Raw genomic sequence first — 20,377 nt, 5'->3', positions numbered from 1 at the left:
ATGTGCCATGCCTCCAAAAATCAACCTCTGTTGTTTGTTCGATGTAGTGTGTAGGACACGGTGCCCATCAAAGTCAAATTTCTGGCCAGATTGCTGGCAATGGTGTGCTATGGCTGACCGAATCACCTTTCCAAGCTTAATTGCTCCATCATGTTCATCTAGCCATTGTTTTAAATTTCTTCTGGTTTCACCAATGTAGAATTGGTCACAGTCTTTGCATGATGAATGGTAAACTACTCTAGATTTATCACCAGTTAGTGTTGGGTCCTTCAGTTTTGAGATGACATTATGGATGGTGTGTAGAGGCTTGTAGGTTACACTTATCCATGTGTCATGTACTATCCTGCCAATCCTTTCAGAAAGGCCCAGGTAGTATGCCAGTCCACAGCGCCCAAGTGTGTCTGGCTCTTCCGTTCTGTTCACTTTGGTTCTTTCAAGGTGGGGAGTATCCCCTTGCTGTACCCATTTTTTGAGCAGGACTCCTCTAATATGATTTATTTAATTGCATTGGCTTTGAATGATGACACCATCCATGCCCAAGATGCTATGGTCAGTGATACACTGCATTTTTGGGAGATTGGCTTACAGGAGTTAAAATCCAGTAATCTGTTAGTGTGGGTTGGTTTCCCATAAACTGAAGACCCACCCACATCTCTCACCTGTATATGGAGGGAATAACCAATTAGCTCTCACCGAATCAATTCAACCCTTTTGGTGTCGGAAAACTTGTTACAATCAATGGGACACTAACAAAAGAGAAGTACAAGCAGGTACTGCAGCACCATTCAGTTCCTAGTGGAAATCGTTTAATTGGAAGAGGATTCATTTTTCAACAAGATGATCCAAAATACACTTTCAATGGTGTAAAACAATATTTGGAGCAAAACGTTACAGCTGATGTGCTTCAATTGTTCGTATGGCCACAACAGCATCTGCACATGAGTCTTATCCAGGAAATATGCGATTACCTGGTAACAGAGAAGAACAAGAAGAACCCAAGAAGACAGGATGGGTGTGTGCCAAGGAGGAAGTGATTCGATTTTGGTGAAGATCCAGATCCAGGTCTGGCCTATCAGTGGGATACAAAACGTAAACTGTTCAGCCTGGCAAAGGTATGTGCTCTACCAAGTGCCGTTCTGGTTAACTTTTGCAGTTTCTTTCATGTGCATTTATAAAGGCTGTAATTCACGTTAAAATAACAAACATGGAAGACTATTATCACTGATAAATTATTTGATGAATTTACCCTTAAGTATGAATATCATCGGAATAACAAACTTTTGCACAGTATTGTGCATGTTTGCAGGAGTGAATGTATTTCTATGCAAATGAGGATTGTCACTGGTTATTTTGGCAATGAGTATGTTGTTTGGGCCAACATATCATCCTGTGAGTCAATGGGAAAGGGTGGGGTGATTATGGAGATCATAGATCAGAGTAGTGCCAGGAATTATTAAGCTGAAAGAAAGAGGTGGAGACAAAAATTACGCTCAAAGTCTGGGTGGGAAAACTTCTGATAAACAACACCGATCCTCCCTCCAATGGTACAAAAATAAACTTGAAAGCCATGAAATTTCTCATCAGAAGACTGGTGTCTTCGATTTTTGATATATATTCTTGTACTCTCCTTTATTTTTTTCTCTGTTTTCATCAACTTTCCCACAAACATAATAGGCCTTTCCCAGAAATAATCCCATGTGGGTCTCATTGTTTTTTATAGCATTAGCCTCTAAATAAGACCAGGTCCAAGCATCTAATGAAGACATGGACCACACCTCTTAACTCACCCAAAGACCTTTCATCTTACATCTGCACTTATATTGAGATCGTGTTTGCATGCAACTCTCCATGACATTTTTTTGCTAAACTGCATCTTCCCCTCTCCTGTCCCACGAGTATTTACAATAAAATTTTTTACTGTTTAACACCAGCAGTCTCACTATCGGTCTGTCTGTCTGTCTCATCTCTTCTCTATTTTTTTTTGATATATTTTTTTGTACGTTTCTGTTCCTGCCACCACCCTCTTCTCTATTATGTCCTCTTACAATTTACCACTGCCTTATCTGTGCCATACTGTCTAGGGAACCTGAAGATTTCCTTTCAAGGACTCGATCTATACCACCCTTTTTCTGCATATCCTCTCCATATCTCCAGAAATATCGGGGTCTAACTTTCCTCATTCCACTTCCATGACACTTTAGCAGTTTAAGTAGCCTTTCCCTCTCCCCATCATTTATGTCTTAGCCTCTAGTTTTGCTTTTTTGTTCTTTCGAGTACAAATCACACAGTTTTCCCACATGGTCCTCCATTCTTACCCATCTCTTTTCCTCTCTTTCTCTCTCCCTCTCACCCAGAGGACTGTGTGTCATGGAGTCTGGAATCCCCCAGCCCAGGCAGGGCCTGATTCTTTCCATATGCAACACAAAGCATCTGCCTCATATCATCATCAGCATGTGCAGCACACAGTTGCAAGCCCTATTTTTTAGTATTATTCTCTGTGAAAATGTTTCCATCAACTGTGGGTCAACCTCAGAGCAACCACATTTAAGCAAAGATGATTCAAAATCCTTAGTTTCTCCTCCAAGTCAAGCAAATGCATTTTTGACTTGGTAGCAAATTTTGCACAAATAAGCAAATTTATTCTGGTTGGTCTTGTTTAAACTTCCGATCTGCTTTGTCCAGACCATTCTGTTATGAATATTCATGGCAGAATCAAACAAAAGTTCAAAAGTTTTCATGGAGTGCTGTGAGTAAATTCACATTTGGCCTTTACAAGTTTCAGGGTTACATCAGACAACAACAAACGAGAGACAGAGACAGAGACAAAGAGCATTTGCACAGAAACCCTTTCTTTCAGCAAACAGAACAGTATACATTATAACAGTGGCATATCAATAAATTGACAAACAGGCAAAAGTGTTCTAAAAGCTGAAATGACTTCAAGAGTCAAAAAGACGAAAGAGCCTGTTCACTAAGCTAATGATACATCATTTTTCATCTCTTATCTTCCCACATTCAATACCATGATCTTTTCTACCCCCATTAATCCACCCCAAACTCACCTCCTTCAAATTCCCTGCTTTCCTTCCTGAAAGTCGCTGCAGTGTCCATCTTGTTTACCCTGTGTACCCCACCCCATCCCTCTCCCTTTCACAGATTTCCTCATGCCTCTGTGTCCTCACTGTTCCGTGCTTCCCTCTCCCATCCATCTTGTTTCCTGCTCCACTTGTTATACATTCTGTGTGTTAACTCTTATATGAGCCTTGACATTGTATATAAAAATAAATAAATAAATAAATATTTTTTTTGCAATGTGGAGCATGCTTCTGCAAACAGTTTTAAATGGAAGTTACAAACATGCAAATATAATATTCTATCAATACAGACATAAAAACACCTGCTTCAAAAAGCCAGCATGTCCTGTTGCAAAGCATCATTTTTTTCTAAAATAAGGAAAAGCAATAAAACTGGGGATTTTAAAAGAGATTTAAATAAAGTTTGGCAAACGATGCGCCTGTCTTTCTGGGCGACAGATTTGAGCACGCATATGGAACGTGGGCAGCAAGGCCTGAGGCCTGCCACTCGGGAAAGCTGAAGAAAATTCTCCTTTTCAGGGTGAATTATGTTAAATCAATAAAACTGGAAGGGTATGGCAATGCAGAGCCTGCATGGCAATTTGCCAATGTCAACCAACATTCTCCATACGTGAACGTTGCAGGGCCCTGTGCACGCCTCCATACTTTTGGACTTCAGATATCTCATACCAGCTGATCTTTTACTTTGCTGTGACTTCTATCAAGGACTTGCCCATTAGTCTTTATCTGGTACTTGTTTAATTGGCTTCTTAGCCCTCTGATTTGAAGTCCATTACTAGAACAGCACTTGGTAGACATCTGCCAGGCTGAACAGTTTACGTTTTGTATCCCTCTGATAAGCCGGATCTGTACACAGACCTGAACCAAATCGATTTGCCTTGACCTTGTCATACACCCAACCTGTCCATCAAGTTTTGTCTGAATCCGTCCACAACCAGACAGGCAAACAGGGGTGAAACATAAATACAATTTACTTTCTGCCAGGATTATACAACTCAAGTCATCGAAATAAACTGAAAGCATGCGCAGGAATTCTTGCACGTAGTCCCTTAATAGGTCGTCAGACGAAGACTGTTTTCCTGCACAGATATCAAGGCTTTGTGGGAGAATGACGAGGGGCGTTCAAAAATTGATATGAATGAAATACTCATAATAGTCCAGGAATCAGGTTTTTTGATGATTCAATATACAAGTGTGTGTGTGTGTGTGTGTGTGTGTGTGTGTGTGTGTGTGTGTGTGTGTGTGTGTGTGTGTGTGTGTGTGTGTGTGTGTGTGTGTGTGTGTGTTTATCATGTTACGGATTTCAGAATCCCATCTGATGAATGCATCCACACATCCAGGTCCTCGGACAGTTATTTCCTTAAATGCATGTCCAGATTAGCCCCATCCCCATGTCTAATGGGATTTTAAATGTGATGCGTTGAGAAGGGTAAAGAATAGATCCCTCTCTTGTGGGAAGCTTTTTTTGTTTCTTTACGACAGACACGTTTACACACATTTCTTTCACGAGCGCTGGCGCCTGCCTTATTTTTCCTCAGCAACATTTATGTACATATTTTTCACGAGCGCCGACGCCCGCCTTTTTTCGAGCGCACGGGTTTTCATGTAACGGTACACAAGTGGGGTGGGGTGAGCTTGGGGGGGACTTGGCACCCGCCAAGACAGGCCGCAGATATTAGAAAAAAAAAAAGGAGGGATAGAAAGTGAGAAAGAAGCGAGTGTGTAAGCAAGAAGGAGAAAGAAAGCCAGAGAGGAAGCGTCCTTCCCAGTACTTGAGCAAGCGTGTGGGTGTGAGCAGCGTCGACAACGAGTGACGCACGGGTCAGTCACAACGAGTGAGGCGCGGGTCAGTCACCAACGGACCATGTGGGTCACTGGACGTCACCAGTTTTGTGAAGTGTGAGGAGCTGCCCGTGTCACAGCACCAGGGTCTAAACCCGTGTCAGACGATCTTGGTGCCCTCCCAGACGTCGATTGGCGTTCAAGGCTGTTCGCGAGTGGGTGCACAGCAAGGCTGGGTGCTGACGATAGACAAGACATGCACACACACATTTCAGAACGTTTTCACTTCACGGAAGACTTCTCTCTGGTGAGCGAGACGACTCTTCTCCCCCTTGAATGATCTGCTGGGTACCCTTGGCTGTGTTTAGTTGTAAGTAAGTCAACCCCCGATAAGCATCTGCTCTCTGTCTCTTTCCTTTCATTTTGATTGATTTTGCCTGAGTAATTATTCATTTCGATTGCTTTGGAATTTATTCATTTATTTACCTCATAAAATAAAAAGTTCTTTTTATTTATTTTTTTATTATTAATAAATCATTTGTTGACTTTCAACCTGTCCATGTTTGTCCTTTCCTTCCATTGGTCTCGCATTATCCAAACCTAGATAGACTGGGAGGTAATTACCACAGATTTGACCAAAAATCGTCGGGACACACAAAGCAGTTTAAATGCTCGGCCGCCATAATTAAAATCTAATCAGATAACATTGGTGCTTTGCCGAGGGCGCGCTCCCCGCTCAGGCAACCACGTGATCTCTAGTAAAACGGCATAATTAGATGGTGGACACTGGAACTCATGGTTGACTGGGTGGCGTTCGGGGTTTTAAAACAACCCACCGTACCACAATGTTAATTGTGAGCGGTGGCCCCAGGTACGGCTCTACCGAGGACAACCGGGGATTAATCCCCCTGAGTGACAAGCTGGTGTCTCGGTTCCCGCGACCGCAACAATAGCATCCACTGCATTATGCAAGCAATTAGAAAGTGGACTCTAATAAGTATGTGTGGTGAATACTATGGTACTTCGGAAGGAATTAGCACTTGAAAAGCAGATAAAAATCCAAGTCTTAGCTTGTGAAAACGTTACAATAGAAGCAGTCAAGTAGGAAGGCCAAAATCCTCCAAAAGTGGTGTTAAGTATGCTTGGGATGGTTTATACGTTGATAGACGATGATACAGGAGAGCTTATGCGGGGGATAGCTGAAAGTACTGAGGTTAAAGTTTCTTCCCGAAAAGTACGATGCACATCAATGCAAAGTGTTCTCCATGGAAGCATTGATGCCCCATAAATCCTGTGCTGGCTTTGCCTCTCCTTAAACAGAAAACATCAGGTTATAGAGAGAAAAGAGAGAGAAAGAGAGAAGAGAGCAAGGAAAAGAGGATCAGACACACAAATGCAGGGATACATGACAAATGAATAGTTTAGTGGTACAGGGGGTAGGGGTTAAACAAAATAAATGAATACATAATCGGGGTGGCAGCAAGATGAAAAGAGATTGGGAATGGGAGAAAACCTGAGATGATGGATGGCACTGTTGAAAGACAGGAGGGAAGGCCACAATATAACAGATGCAAGGAGTTGGTTCCACAAATGAGACAGTAAAGGAATGATGGTGAGCATCCAGCTTGGACTGGAAGATGGAAGGGTGACCTTGAGTCGTGGAGGTGAGGTGTCTGTGGGAGAAATGAAGGAAAAGCTTCCGGGGAAGCAAATGCAGCAGCCCGTAGTCAGAATCCATGTTGTTATGGATGAGGCCTTGCACACTAACGACCTCTGTGTGGCTCAGAATGGACTTGGCTCTGCAGTCGGTAACAAAGCACTATCCTTATAAGCAGATTTGACGTTATGATTGACCAAAAAGTACTTTTAAAGACACTGAAACTGAGAAGCTTCAGGTGTTGCATCTCTTCCAGGTGTTGGCTATGTAAACAAATAATGGAGTTCAACAATCGATCCAATGATTTAAGAAGAGTGACTACTTTAGATTTCCTGCTTTTAAGTACTGTGAAATCGTGACATTTGCAGATTCGATATTCGCGGACCCCACGTCTTCGCGGGTCATAAAATGTGACCTGCTTCTACATTCGCGGCCCTGTGATTAACGTATTCGCAGTTTTTGCAGATGTAACAACCATCTCCCACCAGCCGCACATAAACTACCTTCTAAAAGCCGCACGCATAACAGTTCTAAGACCATCTCCAACCAAACGTGCATAAAGCAGCTGCACATGCGTGTGTGTATGTGTGTGTGTGTGTGTGTGTGTGTGTGTGTGTGTGTGTGTGTGTGTGTGTGTGTGTGTGTGTGTGTGTGTGTGTGTGTGTGTGTGTCTGCTACATGTGTGTGTTTGTATGAGATAAACCATCTCCCACCACCATTCCCCACAAACAATGGTCTCACTACCCACCCCTCCCCCATCTACCCACAATTCCTGCATGGCTACTTATGTGCAGCATATCCTGGACCTCATTCTTTCTTCTCGTCCAGTTGCCTTGACTTACTAACCGTAACCCTCACCTGCGTCCCCTTCAGCACCCTCACCTGCATCGTCTTCAGGGGAGTTCACTGGATTCTAATTCGTCATCACATCAAAAGTTACATCGTATCTGAAATAAAAATTGGAAACAGGGCCTTCTGTTGTTTTGTTTATTTGTGTTAAGGGTTCAAATGGTCGGTAAGCCAAACCCAGCTAATGAATGCAAGCCCAAGATATGGACTCATGAGTAGTCATGATCGTTCAGGTCGGCTGTCAATAGAAAGGATCCTTGTTAGATGGAGTCTGTGACTTCTGGGGGACTGAACAATGAACATAGAAAGTAATGTAACAGATGAAACTAAACTTGTATTCTTAATCAACAGATACAGTCAAATGATGAGATTCACCGACACACACAATGTACAACTCCGATTCCCACATTGAGGTATCTTCAGACAGTGTCTTTGTCCTGCCGGCCCAACTCCCACATGATAATGTCATGGACAGTCGGTACTGTCCAACATCAACTCCCGTCGCATTGTGCTCGTTCGATGTCCTTGTCGTGTCGATCTGTTCACGTCGTACTCGATTACCCAAATCAAGGGTGTCTCGTAACGCTGGTCCTTTCAAGATGATTGTGGAGCTCAAAGGACTTCTTCCCAGCACACAGCCTGGAATGATTTACTTTTTCAACCTGATTATAATTGGCTTCATATGTCCACAAGCAACTCCAGAAAATGAAACTTTGTTCACTTATCCAATATCACAAGTTAAATTGAGGACGGAGAGGGTCGGATCACATTGGATTCTCTATTCCGTCTCATTCTGGCTTGGATGGCACCACACCAAAATGATCAGTTGGTGAGGGAACCTTTCATCGAAGACACAGCCAGAATCTTCTAGAACTTTCCGTGAAGCGGTTTCCAATAAAATATTGCCCTCTATGGTAAAGTCAGCTCATTACATCAATTTCATCATTCCCGGAGTTTCACCAATTCGTGTAAAATCATATTTATATCACGTAACAACTGATTTTAATCATTCATTTCTGTGCATTCACCAATATACATCCACAAATACAGTGACCCATGCATACTGGCCAAAAGAGCGAGCTTTAAACTGATAATTTGTAAGCATTTTTAATGAATCTGCAGTCATGTGCATTCGTGTTTGTAGAATTTAAAAATTTCCCCTTGTGAATCACGAACCTCACTCACTGCAGAGGACAGTAAGAAGGAGTACGTCATACGTTTGCCCTCACTCACCTCAATATTTTGTAAAAATCACTTCTCTGTTTTGTAATAAATTTAACAGGTAAAAGTCTTGTGTTTTTGTTCATTACTTCTACCACCAAAGGTGAAGGAAGTATTTTTTTCACCCCCTCTCTGTCTGTTTGTCTGTCTGTGTGCAGAATATCTCAAAAAGTTGTGGACAGATCTAGATGAAGCTTGTTGGGCAGGATGGGTGTGTGACAAGGATGAACTGATTCGATTTTGCTGAAGATCCGGATCCAGATCTGACTACAATAATTTTTTAAGTGATTATTCACCATTAAGGTAAGTCTGGTGTTGGCTTCATAGTTTGAGCGGTTAGGGTAGCTGACTTGGGATCCTAGGGTCCTGAGTTTGAGCCTTGTTGGTCGCTGAATTAATACCAGGTGGGGTTGACTCAGCCTGTCATCCTTCTGAGGTTGGCGAAATGAGCACCATGCACAGGTCATGGGGGCACTGCATCAGTGGCATAGCTGTGTTTCTAACCAATGATGCAACCAGAAGCCATAAGGCTGCACATGAAGGGACCATTGAGAGATTGGGCCAAAGACGATATATAGCATGATATCTGAAAAATGTATTGGGCCCGAAATGTTCTCGTGGATCAGGCATTACATGGCAGATATATTCGCTCTACCGAGTGCCCTTCTCGTTTTATACTGTATTTATTTATTTATTTCAATGTTAACATGCTTTATACATAATTATTTCAATGTTAACATGCTTTATACATAATTATTTCAATGTTAACATGTTTTTTATACATATTTATTTCAATGTTAACATCCTTTATACATAATCTATCTATAATTCCAGCAATGTGTGTGTGTGTGTGTGTGTGTGTGTGTGTGTGTGTGTGTGTGTGTGTGTGTGTGTGTGTGTGTGTGTGTGTGTGTGTGTGTGTGTGTGTGTGTGTGTGTGTGTGTGTGTGTGTGTGTGTGTGTGTGTGCGTGTGACCGCTGTTTCTCGACAACCTCTGGTCCGATCGAATTGAAACTTGCCAGGTATATTGCTGCGGACCTGAGTATGTGCCTTTTCAAGGTTTGATATTAATCAGACAAGTGCTTCCCAAGTTATGGCCATTTATTTACCAAACCAATGGGAAGACACGTTGTTGCGTTGGCGTGGCCAATGGGGAAGGGAAGCTCAGCCGCGTTCCCCATTACGGGTTACAACATACGGGCTTCCGGAGAGTGATGACTTCGTGTATTCTAATAATTTCTCGATTTCTTCTGCGCATTTATAGATAAACACAATGGCCCAAGTTGTGATCGTTTTCATATTAGACGGTGTATAAATTTTGGGAACATCAGAGTGCTGGTATGCTCCGAACCAGGAAGTAAATTTTTTCTCTCTCTTCTCTTCTCTTTTTGTTTTTCCTTGCCACGACATTGCGAAAAGGTAAAATACGTTGGCGCTAATTGAATAATTGGGTATTAAAAATAAATTGCGAATAATCGTAACTGTGAATAATATCGAACTTCCGGGTCACGTGAGAGCGAAGAAACGGCCTGTGTGGTTTATTTATTTATTATTATTATTTTATTTATTTTTTTTTTTTTTTACGGGCACGTACTAGTTATTTCAATGTTAATATGCTTTATACATATTTATTTCAAAGTTAACATGCTTTATACATAATTATTTAAATGTTAACATGCTTTATACATATTTATTTCAATGTTAACATGCTTTGCACATATTTATTTCAATGTTAGCATGCTTTATACATAATTATTTCAATGTTAACATGCTTTGTACATAATTATTTCAATGTTAACATGCTTTATGCATAATTATTTCCATGTTAACATGCTTTATACATATTTATTTCAATGTTAACATGCTTTATACAAAATTATTTCAATGTTAACATGCTTTATGCATAATTATTTCCATGTTAACATGCTTTATACATATTTATTTCAATGTTAACATGCTTTATACAAAATTATTTCAATGTTAACATGCTTTATACATAATTATTTCAATGTTAACATGCTTTATACATATTTATTTCAATGTTAACATGTTTATACATATTTATTTCAATGTTAACATCCTTTATACATATTTATTTCAATGTTACCATGCTTTATACATAATTATTTCAATGTTAACATGCTTTATACATAATTATTTCAATGTTAACATGCTTTATACATATTTATTTCAATGTTAACATGCTTTATACATATTTATTTCAATGTTAACATGCTTTATACATATTTATTTCAATGTTAACATGCTTTATACATAATTATTTCAATGTTAACATGCTTTATACATATTTATTTCAATGTTAGCATGCTTTATACATATTTATTTCAATGTTAACATGCTTTATACATAATTATTTCAATGTTAACATGCTTTTACATAATTATTTCAATGTTAACTTGCTTTATACATAATTATTTCAATGTTAACATGCTTTATACATAATTATTTCAATGTTAACATACCTTATACATAATTATTTCAATGTTAACATGCGTTATACATAATTATTTCAATGTTAACATGCTTTATACATATTTATTTCAATGTTAACATGCTTTATACATATTTATTTCAATGTTGACATGCTTTATACATAATTATTTCAATGTTAAAATGCTTTATACATAATTACTTCAATGTTAACATGCTTTATACATATTTATTTCAATGTTAACATGCTTTATACATATTTATTTCAATGTTAACATGCTTTATACATAATTATTTCAATGTTAACATGCTTTATACATATTTTCATGCTTATTTAAATTGTTTTCTTTTCTTTTTAGCTGACACACACCTTCCTCTACATTTCCTCGATGAACTCCCCCCCCCCCTTTTCCCATTGGCCCTCAGTTTCCATGATCCAATCGCAGTTTTAACTATCTCGGCATTTTTCAGAAACCTACCTAACCGCCGCAATATTTGAGGGTTTATTGTACATTATTAAAGACTCATGACATTGCTCTGATCTCTTGTGTGTGTGTGTGTGTGTGTGTGTGTGTGTGTGTGTGTGTGTGTGTGTGTGTGTGTGTGTGTGTGTGTGTGTGTGTGTGTGTGTGTGTGTGTGTGTGTGTGTGTGTGTGTGTGTTGGGTGTTTGGATTAATTTAGACACCCCTTTGGGAGATAATTAACGGCCTTATATAATTATCCCTTAGCAAGGTATCATCCTTGGTCATCCCCTGTCAACTTGCAGCGGTCTTAATTCACCATTTTGTTCAACCTAATCAAACACGGCTTGATTTGGAAACACGATCTACTCTCATGGACTAAATAAATATATAATTAGAAGATTATGTTGGATTTGAGAATCGGATCTCGTGGACTAAATAAGTGTTGAAATCTGGAGTGAAATATGAAAATTTTAATAAATTAGTGATTTGTATCACTTAGTGTATTTATTTAAGCAAAGCATTAAGCTTAAATTTTTTCTACTGTTCGGACGATTATATTTCGTGAAGAAAGATTAAGGAAGGTGCAGAAAGTGGAACTTCCTTGAGTGCACAGCATGCTCTATACCCTGCTTTTGCATGTTATAATGTTGCAGTCCACAGGGGTCCTGTTTTGTCCACAGGGTTCATGTCCACAGGGGTCCTGTTTTTTGGCTGTTACATTTGCAATTTTCTGTTTTACCATTTTGTGCGATCTGCTTTCATGACAAAATATTAATATCAATATACTAATAGTTGCAGCAAAATATTAAGTCAGCAGTTTCTGCAAGCAAAGAGGTACTTTTTTGTTGTTGCAAATGAAGAGGGTGTTTTTTTCTTTGCACCATGTTGTGCGATCTGCTTTCATAACAAAATATTAATGTAAGTATACTAATAGTTGCTGCAATATATTAAAAGTCAGCAGTTGCTGAAAATGAAGAGGTATATGGACAGCACACATGGACATGGTACAAATTGGTACAGCTTACTCTCTGTGGGGTGTGTGCACGCCTGCATGCTTGGTTACGTGTGTGCGGTGTGTGGGTTTCACAGGCGCGCGATCTTCACTAAAACTCGCACCTGGGCCGATTGTGTGTGGCGCTGTTGAGGAGGTTATGCAGCTGTCTCACAAACCATGTGCTTCTGCATGTGGTGAGCATATGTGCTGCAACACCGACACCATCTGGGGAGCCAAATTCATGTGGGGGGATGTGTTGCAGCATCAAAGCCATGCGAAGGATGTGCCACCGTGCAGTGCCCCCACGACCCCCCTCCCTCCCCCATCATCCTTTATCCCTTCCCCCTCCTAGAGTGCATAGCAACGTGAGGTGAGGCTTCGTCTCACTCCTCCCCCCCCCTTCCTCGCTCTCCTCTCCCCTCTTCCTCACTCTCCTCTCTCCTGTTCCTTCTCACTCTCCTCTCCCCTCTTCCTTCTCTCTCTCTCCTTTCCTCACCCCCTTCCTCGTGCCCCCCACCCCTCTTTGCTCCCACTCCCCACCTCCCCTCCCCCACATCTTAGTTTTCCCATCAGAAAAGCGATGGGTTGTATTTGCTAGTTAATGAATAAAGGGCAACAGTGTATCAATAGTAGAAAAGCCATGGTGGAAGCTGAATTGATGTTCAGAGATTACAGAGTTGGAGATGGAATAATGCCTGCAGTTTACAGCAATGAACGACAGAAGATCGAAGGGATAATACCTGGTGTCCACAACAATAAAAGTGCAGAAAGCTGCCCAGTATGTGGGTGAGTGAATCAGACTTGGATGTCTTCTTATGACTAGTGTTGACAATGACAGCTTTCCAAGGTGAAAGCAAGTGACTCTCTGTGAAGCACCTGAAGAAGAGCAAGGAAAGAGGAGAGGACAAGGCAGAAGCACCTTTTCTGAGGATTGCAGCAACAATGACATCGGGTGCAGTTGCATCGTTGTCAATATTGGCTTGAAATTTCTCAACCTTAGTTGAAGAGAAATGCACATGTTGCAAGGAAGAATCTGATTGGGAAAAGGGTGGGTATGAGAAGGAAGGGAATGGTGACCTTGGCCTTTTCAATCAAGGCAGGGTGAAGGTATTTGGCTTTTTCAAGAGTTCAACAAAATGAAAGGAAATGTTCACCTGAACCAGATTTCACCAGCTACCAGCATTTTGAAGATGGTGAGACGCTTGCTGTAATGTTGGAGACTGTAAATTGAGGACCGATACACAGTCAACTAGATTAGTGGCAACTAAAGTCTCCACAGATTATAAAGAATTGGAATGGGATGACTGCAGACAATCCATGTTCGAGGAAAAAGCCTCGTATATGGAGTCGTCACAGCTGGTGGGTGGGAGGGGGGAGGGTGTGGGTTGGTAAACCACACGCAGATTTAGAAGATTGTTACAAAGAACAACACAGAGTGAGAAATGCTCCATGAGGACACATAGATGTGGGAGGGGCAGAAGAGGATATGAAGAAGTTCCCATCAGATTCAGTAACTTCACCACCACTCACTCAAGCTGTGCCAAGGAGGGAGATTTTAAGACACCACATACTTGACTTTGGGACCTCCAGATTTTGGGAGAATACTCCCACCACAATAACGCAGCTGGTTGGCCCTGGACCAGAAGAGGCTGTTTGAGGTGCTGACTTTGTGGCACTCTGTAAAGATTGGGGAGCAAATCCTAACTGCACCATGGCCTTAAAGGTCCATCTGATGATTATTATGTAGTACGACAATGTCTTCGACTATAAATATTATTTGGGGCCATCTATTTATTATGCACATGTGGCAGCAGGGGAGGAGGAGGTGGAAATAAAAAGCTTGAGAAGAGGAATGGAAGAGGATAATAGGGGAGACAAAAGAGGGCTTGTGAGTATGGGGGAGGTGGGTAGAGAATGGAAATATGTTTGGGAGGAAACTGAAAGGAAGGGGCATGCATAGATCATCCGGGTGGGGTGGAAGGGGAGGATAAGTCAAAGATTCCATCATATTTGCATAAATAAATAAATGGTCTCTTTGTGCTTGTTCTTTAGACTCTGGGTTCTAATCCACATGGACACACATTTTTGAATCACAAGCTTCTTCGTCGTCAAATCCAGTTCAGCAACACTACGGAGCACTATATTTATTACAGCTCCCCCTCCAAGTTGCTGATATATATATATATATATATATATATATATATATATATATATATATATATATATATATATATATATATATATATATATATGTTGGTGCTAATTCTGTATTAATCTTGAAAACAATTCAATGATGTATACAGTACTACTAAAGCACAATAGTCAAACAAAAAATATGGTCTGGCTCTGATTTAAGGTTGACTGCCTAAATCTAGGAGGTTTGTGTAATTGCCTTGAGGCATTCTTGACTCAATAAAGGAAGTACTGCCCCTCCATAGACCTGCAAAGGAATTTCATTATGATCAATATCACAATGGGCTCCATTTCAATAAGCCTTCTTGAATGGAGAAAATGCTCTTTGATTATCGTCCAATCTTTATGGTGTGACCTTTGCTTGCTGGCCAGATGAATGGCCACGCATTCCACATGAAGACATCTCTCGTGGGGGCGTTGTTGATAAAACAAGCATCATTGTGCATGTCTTGACATCATCGTACTTGACAGACTCATGCTGGCTGTAAAATAAGTGTTGCAATGGCGCACTCTCATAATAGATGTTAACAGGATAGGTAAACCAGCAAGATCATAAGGGTAAGCACTGTTTGATGTGGAGTGTGCTCTCTGCACTAGACCTTAAAAGTAGAACTCAAAAACTAGAACTGACAGCTCGAGGATTACATACTCGTCTTCGAGTTGACGATGATGCCTTCAATTCAAAACAGAATAGGATGTGATGCTTCACAGGCAGGGTGTGTTCTTCTTTTCTCTTTTTTTTCTTATTTAGAGGAATGAAGCTCATGGAAGAGGAAACATCATGGGAATTAATGGGTAGGAAAAGGAGAGAAGGAGGATGGGAGGAAACACTGAAATTTGCAAGTAAAATGGTTGAGTTTGGAGCTGTTAATGGGGGAAATGAAGATCATGGGTCATAATTGCGAATGACGATAGATGGTGGTGCACCGCCTGCTTGAAATCCTGGCGGTTTTGTAAATTTGAAGGTGGTTCCATGAATGGGAGAAGTGAGGAATCCAAGACAGGCATGTGATGCTGGAGCGCTAGCCCATAGCAAAGGATGGTGCTTTGTTTAGCAACGAATAAAGTTATTGTAGACTGCGTGAGTGGAGGAATTCGGGGTCACATCGCATTGAATGAAGAACTAGTCTTCCTCATGAAGGCTACTGTCAATCTGCATCGGCTTTTTTGATCCGACGAAGGGTTAACGCCTGAAACATCAACTTCTCCCCGCTTCCCGAAGTGATTGGCATTCCTCGATCAACATTCTGTATATTTCATCCATTCTTGCATCATAAATTATGCCGTCCTTTGGAGGAGGTGTTAAGCTAGCTATTCTGTATACTGCCATTGAGTAGTAAACTCTTTAGATTCCGCAGTACATTTTGAAAATAGTAGGCAATTAAATGCTGGTGACCTTGCCATACTCTAAATTCCATCCCTGGCTACACCTCGCGAGGAAATGATCATAAACAGCAATTGTCCACCGTGACGTTGTCTTCCTTCATTTCATTTTAAACAATACGTGTGTATATTCATCGCTTTCAAGCCAAGGCCCACTCTATAAGCAACGGAACTCTTCATCGTGACACTGTTTGGGAGACCAAGTGAAGCGCCTGCAGTTATAGTATGCCTTGGCCTCATCGTTTATATACATCGCCAGAGGTTTAATGCATGCTGTCATTCTGGGTGGTCCTGCATCCCCATATGTGCATCTCACTGTGTCAGGCTTATTTTATATAGTTTAAATCACGGCGAAGAAGGTCAGAGGCTTACTCATTCCACGGCCTCGGTTCAGTGTGTTGATGTTGTCATTAACGAAGTTATCTTCCCAACTAAAGCATTTAATTTATTAATTTATCAAACATGTTTAGTGGCAGTGACAGTGAAAGTGCTGCTCTCCTCTTTCTTTAAGCTACACTGGAGACACGCCTTCAACATGTGGCAATGAAAGACCATTCCAAGATGCAGGGCAGTAACACTACCCCCATCAAGTGCCACTAAAGGCAGACTCAATTTTTGCTACATTCCATAAGATTTTTTTTTAAATCACCTTAATAAGAATAAACATGGTGATTCACTTCATAAGCAGTCTTTCCAAAATGCAGATGACATTATATAATTACCATAAGATTAATTTCCACTGAGTCTCCAAATTGTTTGTGATGCAGTAGTGTATATTACTACCATGTGGTTCCAATAAATCGATTCTATATATAGTTCAAATCTTCAAGTCTGCGATTAAAAATACCCAACCCCTTCCCCTCTGCTCCACATATAACCTCACTGGTACTGGTTATATGTTCAGTATCCTCAATATCTGCAACAGAAGGCTCTCTGGCAGACTGCAAAACTTGAGGAATTTCAAATCGAAAACGTTCACCATCCTGAACAAAATCTCCAAACAGGATGTGTATACTGCACATACAGGGTGGGTGGGGGAGACAGGGGTGAGGCATTGTAACCCACCTTTCATTGACAGGGCATCTTACTATATGTAACATCCTGGTAATAGCTTTACTATCATTATAGTAGACAGGAGAGATTTATGAAATGACAGTGTTTTTAATTCTGATCATCAGAGTTCATAAAACCAAGAAACTCTCACAAAGAGGACTGATGATGCATTGGGTGCAAAAAGGTTTGTGACAGTAAAAGCACTGCAAGCAATTAAAAAAAAAATCATTCAATTAAACCAAATGCAACAAGAACATGCAGGAGAGGCATACATCAAAAGCTTTGGCAACTGCAGCAAAGGAGATAGCCAAAGTGAGTTCCCCCATCCTCAAATCCTCCTCCAGATGCACATCACGGGAGGAGCTGCAGGCTAAAGACTAAATTCCAAGCTCGACGCGACTTTTATGAGCAGATTCTTGAGATAGGTGGTATGCTTGCATGCCGGGAAGCTGATGTGCATTGTACGACCTCGACTTAATGAGCCAAGGCACATTTTTTTGAAACATTGTTGCGGTTTGGCAGCAATGATCTTGCTTATGGCAGGAAGTCCTCAGAATTGTAGACCAGAAGCTATTTATCACAACAGTAAGTTATCAAATACCAAGTTATAGTCCTGAAATTTCTTTAAAATAAATGAGCTGAAACTTATTTAATTATTCCATCAACTGTTTCAACTGCCGTTTTCAAAGCAAAACCTCTTGCACGATTTTGAGGCAGTCACCCTTGTGCCTCAAGGAGATGTGCATGGGCCATGCATCTTCCTCGGGGATGGCCAGACGGAGGCCCCTGGAGTACCAGCGGAAAGTGGATGCAGCGATGTGCTGCTCCAACACATGCTCCCAGACCTGACCTGACCTGACCCTTGTGCTTTGAGCACTTGGCACAAATCTGTTTTGACAGGTTGCATCACACATCAATCATTCACCTGTCTGTTGTGTCATAACGGCATTTTCCTTTATCAGAGAGTGTGCTAGTATTCCCTGTGTAGGGATGGTGGGGAAAACAATGTCAGTCCCACCTGCTACATGCAAAACTAAAGTTGGATTATCTTCTCTAAAAATTTGCTTAGGCAACCTACCTGGTCTGTTCAGCTGATTGTCGAGACAGGGATCACTTTTCAGTTCTCCAGACCATGGCAAAAGCAAAAACAAAGCAAAAAACACAGATCAGTCAAAACCAGCTAATCTTCTACTTGTTCATAATAATCATCATCATCTTCAGACGGCATATTTCTGAGCTACTTAAGTACTGAGTAGCTGTAAGAGTACTGTATTTTCTGAGTACTGTAAGACCACAACATTCGCAGGACCCTATATGCGGGTCATTAAGTGTGACCTGCTTCTACATTCATTAGCTTTAAATACAGTCTGGCATCCTGCCTTGCTCTCCAAAATGTCTGCAGATGGAATCCAAGGCCAAATCTACTCTTGGATCACAGACTTCCTCCACTCTCGTACACAACGGGAGGCTCTCAACATAATCCTTTCTTCTCCTCTTCCTGTCAAGGCTGGAGTACACCAAGGCAGCGTTCTAGGCCGCAAATTATTCCTAATCTTCATCAATGATCTCACTGACTCTGTGGAAAATCCTGTTTATCTCTTTGCTGATGACTACTGGAGTTCATCAAGGGGTGTGTACTGTCCCCCACACTTTTCAGTGCTTGTATCAACTGGATTCTGGGGAGGATGTCGGAGAGATCGGGCTGTGGTGCATCATTTGGGAATGTCAAGATCTCGACCTTGATTTCGCAGATAATGCAGTCATCTTTGCGGAGACTGGATATCCTTTTGGGGGCCCTCGAGGTGCTGAATAAGGAGTCCAAACTACTGGGATTATGGGTTTCCTGGGTCAAAACTAAGATCGAGGCTTTCAATGACATCTTGGATGCTGCTCCCTTGTCTGTACCTGTTTGTGGTGAGGATGTTGAGTTCAAAGAGAGATTGACTTACCTTGGCAGTGATATTCATGTTTCTACTGGCTGTGAGCCAAAGGTCAATAGATATCTGGGTCGGACCTGGGGAGTAATGGATCATGGGGTGTAGTGCTGTTGGCACCTGTACAGGAGGATGAAAGTCCAAATCTTCAGGTCCTTGGTGCCTCCATTCTTGCTTTACCATTGTGAGACTTGGATTCTGACCAAAGATCTGAGAGGGAGACTTAATTCCTTTGGTACCATGTCTCTTCTGAGAATGCTTGGCTATCGCTGGTCAGACTTTGTGTCCAATGAGCGGATGTTGAGAGAGAATCAGATGAGATTTGTTACCTGCATAATCCATGAGCATCAGCTAGAGCTGTACAGAGAGATGGCTAGTTTTCCTGATGCTGATCCTGCTCACCAGATTCACTCAGTGAGGGAGACAGTGAAGGAGTCAGTGGAGGAGGCCAATGGGCCAAAAATGTGCCTCGTAGCTGCAGCATGTTGAAAGGCATCTCAAGGAGATGGGGATGGCCCAGGCATCTGCCGGGGGGATGGCCAGACGGAGGCCCCTGGAGTACCAGCAGAGGGTGGACACAGAGACACGCTGCTCCAACACATGCTCCCATACCTTACCTGACCACCCTCTGCTGTAACATCTGTCATCCCTCAGATCAGCAAGCAGCAGCCTCTTCACTCTCTGCAGATCTGGATAAAAATCACAAGCAGTCCAACATGTGGAACATGCCTTTAAATCCTGACAAATCTCACACTCTCACGATGTCTCTCTGAAAGGACCGTTTGGAACCCCTCCTCCCCCATCTAGTTTCTCAACAATCCTCTGAAGATGTCCTTTCATTCAGGCATCTGGGTCTCACTATCTGCCATGATCTTTCCTGAGAAGGCCTCATTTCCAAGCTGGCCTCTAAAGCCAGTCGATGACTTGGCATTCTCTGTAGTCCAAAGTCCTTCCTTGGCACACCTGAGCTCCTGACCACATGCAAAGCTATTGTCTGCAACCTGATGGAGTATGCTATCCTCTCTGGGTTGGTTCTCCCGCCTCTCACCTTTCTCGGCTTCACTGTGGAAACCAAGGCATTTCGGATCATTGGTATCTCCTGCGATGAGGCTGACTCATTGGGTCTCTCACTCTCTCACATTGACAGGTCAGTAGTCTTTCCATCTCCTTTCATCTCCTCTCTGGCCTCGCCCCCTGCACTGAGATATCTCCCCCCCCCTTGCTCTGAGATATCTCCCCCCCCCCCCCATTCCTGCAGAGTGCTCAAGGTCTGCCAGCAACCCCCTTCTGGTAAAACTAC

General features: G+C 41.6%; 1 long non-coding RNA gene across 1 annotated transcript in view; it reads left to right on the top strand.

The window, feature by feature from the left end:
- LOC147012782 (uncharacterized) overlaps positions 1-14,620 on the top strand; it is an 83,617-nt gene extending 68,997 nt beyond the window's left edge. Inside the window, exons 2-3 of the long non-coding RNA XR_015050952.1 lie at positions 8,763-8,907; positions 12,610-14,620. This is a non-coding gene — a long non-coding RNA (uncharacterized LOC147012782). The remainder of the gene's footprint in view (positions 1-8,762; positions 8,908-12,609) is intronic.
- The last annotated feature ends 5,757 nt before the right edge of the window (positions 14,621-20,377 follow it).

The sequence above is a fragment of the Eptatretus burgeri genome, chromosome 14, assembly GCF_056783735.1.
Source record: "Eptatretus burgeri isolate ZD-2024b chromosome 14, Ebu_testis_v1, whole genome shotgun sequence".
Taxonomy (NCBI): domain Eukaryota; kingdom Metazoa; phylum Chordata; class Myxini; order Myxiniformes; family Myxinidae; genus Eptatretus; species Eptatretus burgeri.
The sequence above is the reverse complement of the archived record's forward strand: the minus strand, read 5'-3'. Positions and strand labels throughout refer to the sequence as shown.